Genomic DNA, 4,923 nt, shown 5'->3' with positions numbered 1-4,923 from the left:
GACTCATCCTAAAGGCAGAGACAGGGAAGGCAGCGCTGAGGTGGTGTCCCAAAGATACCGGACGTTTGAACAGTCACTGCCTGCCCCAACCTCTTTCAGGAAGGTTCCAATTCCGTGCCACAGTGCAACCAATCCGGTTCCCATCCTGTTTCTCCACCTCTTCGCGGAGAATCCGAAAAGAAAACCTGGGTTTCTGGGAGACCCAACACACTTCCAATCTGAAAGTTCCGCGGGGACCCAGCCCCCAGTCCCCCGCCCCTCTCCAGCCTGGCCGCCACGTCTGGTTGCGGAGTGGCTCGGCCGGCCGGGGGTGGGGCTCCGGCACCGCCCCGGCCCGGGATTCGCGAAGTCACGAGCTTCGGCAAGCACGCGGGGGCACCTTCGCCCACGGACACGCCCTTTCTGCGGAGGCAGCCCCCAGCGACCCTCTGCTGAGCTCCAGCTACTTGCTCACGACGCTGCCAAACTGCTCAAGGCCTTTCAGTCATTCCCAACTTTAGAGAATCTCCCAGTCCGCGTCTCTACCCGCTGGCCGCATCCCACAAGACCGGGGATGCTAGCCTGCGGGGGAAATGCCAAATCGCCCCACAGGCTCNAAAAAAAAAAAAACACACAAGTGCTACCTTGGCAACCACGGGCGTTTAGTGGCCAGCTGGTGGGCTGGGAGGGGCGGCCGCTGCCCGCCTGCCGCTGGTACTCTCCTCGACTACGCGTATTCTTAAGCAATAACAACGTAATCCGTATTATCCACCCAAGAATACCCGTCACCGAAGAGAGTCAGAGGACCAAGCTGCCGCTGCCGCTGCCGCTGCCGCTGCTGCCGCTGCTACTGCCGCTGCTGCCTCCAGAACTCTTGCTACTGAGCCCGCCCCTGGCTGGGGCTGGGCTGAGCTTGACCGGGACCATAAATCCATAACTCGATTTCCCTAAAGAAGGATCCAAAGCCGAGCTCGGCTGCTTCTTGATCAAATCCAAATGGCTGCTGTATTTCCAATTCTGAAAGACAAATCACAAAACCAAGCACTTAACCCAGAAGAAGAGTGCTCTCTACCCAAGTAGGAGGGACAATGTGGCAAGGCTGTTTGGGCACAGGGTGGAAGTGATAGTAACCTTCAGTTTACCTGGTGATTTCCCAGTGTTTTCCTCTGTACTTGCTCTACTTCGTGCCCACTCTGGTCTCAGCCAGCCCACTCTAGGTGCTTTGATGGAGTGTCATGGCAGCGAGAGAACCCTGTAAGAAACATGCACAGTTAAGCACACAAATATTACAAATGTATTTGCCTAGACGGCTTTAGGAAGAAGTGAGGCTCAAATAAAGATAGTGTCATGCATGGATGAAATTTTCAGCAGTGTGTTTTGGAAATGCATTTTCTCAAGCCCAAGATCACAGAATATAAACACTCATTCAATTTACTACTTGAAATCAAATACTTATAGATCTACAAAAATAGGCATCTCTCCTTTGAAGGCCTTAGAGCTATATACAACATGATTTTTAGAGGAAAAATAAAGCTTCAAGGCACAAAATAATTAAACCCATTTTCCATAGTATCTGAACTCACTAAGTTGACAAGTTGGTAGAGTTTCTATGATTTAGGCATCGTTTTGTACCAGCACAATGTTTAATTTCACAGCCCATCCTTGTAATATACAGTGTAAATGCAATGCTGTGCAGCTGTTGTGAACACCTTTACATGAAAACCTTTGAAGCTCTGTCTGCATAAAAAATAATTTTCAGAAGAAAGCCAATGAAACTTATTTGCAAAGTAACTAATTTTGGCATTCAGAGAGAGAATCTCTGTGATTCTTTGATGATCAATATGGCTCTTACTTGAAAGCTTTGTCTTAAGACCCTGCAGTGGATATTCTGATAATAGGGGTTTATTGTTCACTAAGTAGAATGGACAAGTGCAACGTCACTACCCAAGACATGTTGTAGCACCATTAGAAAGTTCTCAATTTGCTTTCCTCTTTACTCTCAAATACATGGAAGTACATCCATGTGAGTGGAATAGGGAAGGAATATGGAAACATGGCAATAGACGATTATGATTTCTCAAATTATGTAAGTGCAAATAGCTCTTCATCAAGAAGTAATTATATAACTGAATCTCTCCCACTACCACAACTCATCTCTAACTGACCTGGTTGTAATTCAAGGCACTTAGGTTGTATTTGCTCTTATCATTTTTAAAAATATAACACTTCTCCAGGCACACCAACTCATCATTTTCCTGACATGTTACTTACAAATAGAAAATCAACATGAATTCTAGGTTTTATGAGCAGATGTTTAGTATATAATGTCTGATGCTTAAAATAACTCAAAGAAAAAATAGCATTGATCAATTACTAGCCTATTTTATGTTATTTTCAGATAACTCTTAAGTACACCATTTACAACAAGACTGATGCCAATTAAATAAATTAATAAGCCACTATTTTCTGCCATTACCTAACATAGGTACAGAGTGGAGCTTTTCTTTAATGCTAAAAAAAAAAAAAAAAAAAAAAAAAAAATCCAGAAAGCTGACAGGTTCTCTTCAGCTTGAACTCCTAGAAACAAAAGCCCTTAGGGAAAGTAATGCAATAGTCTATGAGCAAAGTGTACATTTGCTTCTGAACTCTTCCATTTAAATCTCAACTACCATTAAAAGGAAAACAAGACACATTATAAAGATAGGATTTGATTTACTAAACGGAATGTTTTTAATTCAAAAAATGGTTAAAGCATGCACACACACACACACACACACACCACAGAAACACACAGTGCATCAGAATTACAGCACAAATACCCACACAGCTTTTCACCTTTTCAGTGCTTCCTAAGTAGTCTGCTTTACTTTAGCTTCTTCACAATTAAAATAAATCTCTCTCTCTCTCTCACACACACACACACAAACACACATACACACACGCACGCACGCACTTTGACCCACAGACTCACACGTTTTTAAAAAAACTAGAAAAACGCAGTTGATAGGCTTTTTTCCTACCCAAGTAGCAGTGCCAGCTTTTTCCCTACCTACCCAAATGTTCCACCAGCTTCAGCACCTGGACGAGTGGACAGCTCAGCCCGGGCTGACTGCCGGCAGCACTTGCAGCAGAACTGACGCTCTGAGCTCTAACCAAAGCGCTCTCGTGCTTCGGCGGGGCAGCCTGACTTACGAGAACACCATTTCCTATGAGACCACTGCCGCTGGGTGCATATTCAATTCAAACCTCCTTAAGCTGTCGGATTTCCCCCACCCATCTACCCTCCCCCCTTCTCCACCCTCCACACAAAAACAGAAAAGGGAAAAAAGCCCAATACTATCAGGGCGTTTGTTGATCAACTTACACTTTGCTTTTGAATATTTAGATACTGCTAGCGGAGCAATATCAGCGGAGGCTTAGGTCCGCATTAAGTACCTTTGTTCATCGACTCCTGCAAGCCATGTTTATTAGAATCTACATTTCTCTCGCGCCCCAATAACTAGAAGTGTGTTTGGCTGCCAGGGGGGCTTTCAGCACCTTTCGATCCCTCAAGGCCACCGCGACTGACTGCTGGTCCCCACTACTTTCCCACCCTATCCCCCCACACTCCAATACCCATCCCAGTTAAAGGCTTGGTAATTAGAAACCAAATATACATAAAGAAACGCGACAAAGCAATCGGTTTGAGGAAATAAGCCAATTAAGCTAAAGCAGAAATATCTCTCCCTCCCTCCCTCCCTCCCTCTCTCCTCCCTCTCTCTCTCTCTCTCTCTCTCTCTCTCCCCCTTGGCTCCCTCCCTCTTTCCCTCTCTCCTTCCCTCTCAAGTAGAAAGGGGGGAAACACCAAGGAGAGGGAAAAAAATCGGGAGGAGGGTGGTAGTTGACTCTTACAATCAATGGAAAAACACTATACACATCTTTACTGAATAATACTCTCGTTCTCAGACAAAAAGAAACACATTTATCGATGTAAACATAGTCTCCCTCTCCCACACATCCTACATCCTTTACGTTTGCTGAGATTTGTCTTGCGGTATAGCAAAGTAACTGTCCACAAATCCATCTCGATTGAAGTGCTTACCCTCTAAATCCAGGTTTCAAGCGGAACTCCAACTGTGTGTAGAAGCCAGGGAGTCATCTGATGTGCGGTGAGGTAGGCTTTGGGCAGCGGGAGCTGCTTCCCTCAGAGTGCCGGGTTACAGTGTTAACAAGCCCTGGGAAGGGACCTTGGCGCCTCGCGCTGGCTGTGCCCCAGTGCCTTCGCGTGGTGGCGGCTTGCTCACGCTTCCGAGGAGTCCCAGGCGATAGCCTTCAGCTGATGCGAGCTTCCAGAAAGGAGTGGAGAAGGGGGGGAAAAATCATCTAATGCAATCAAATCGATCTGATCTACACCATCTGTCGCCTGCCACTATACACAAACGTTAAAATAGGAAAACGGAAAACACTGACAGCCCGAGAGGGTTGGTCTGCAAAGAGTTCATTTTTAGCAGAGCATAACTGGGTATGGTCGGCATACAGTTACAAAAGCTGCTGTTAACCATCCAGTAGTGGATCCCAAACATGCTAATGGAGGATTAATTGAGGAAGATCTGACGTGCGAGCTTCATAGTCTCTTATTCATGACTTCCCAATGGGAAAGGACCAATGCCTTGTGGGACTATGGTAACATACAGTCAAAAAGCTGCTAAGAAAATGGCTGTGTGTTCACAGCACCTCTCTCTGATAACAAACATATGTCGACTAAAACGATTTAGTAGAATGGGAGGGGGGGTGTTGGAGAATAAAATTTTCTTTCCTAGTGTAAGCAACCCCCATATTCTTTCCTTAAAGAAAGCAAAAATAGATACCATATCTTTACCATGGTGGGGGGAAAGGATGTTTAAAAAGGTTTTTATCAAGATCAAACTCTGCCATATAAAAGAAACGGAACACTCCTGTGCAGCA

General features: G+C 45.6%; 1 long non-coding RNA gene across 1 annotated transcript; it reads right to left on the bottom strand.

Moving 5' to 3' along the window:
* Positions 1-606: 606 nt before the first annotated feature.
* LOC107155064 lies at positions 607-4,662 on the bottom strand. Its single transcript, XR_001505144.2, has 3 exons — positions 4,061-4,662; positions 1,122-1,231; positions 607-996 (listed from the first exon to the last, which is right to left on the bottom strand). It is a non-coding gene; the product is annotated as an uncharacterized LOC107155064 (long non-coding RNA).
* Positions 4,663-4,923: the final 261 nt, after the last annotated feature.

Source organism: Marmota marmota, unplaced genomic scaffold (assembly GCF_001458135.2).
Source record: "Marmota marmota marmota unplaced genomic scaffold, marMar, whole genome shotgun sequence".
NCBI lineage: Eukaryota > Metazoa > Chordata > Mammalia > Rodentia > Sciuridae > Marmota > Marmota marmota.
The sequence above is the reverse complement of the archived record's forward strand: the minus strand, read 5'-3'. Positions and strand labels throughout refer to the sequence as shown.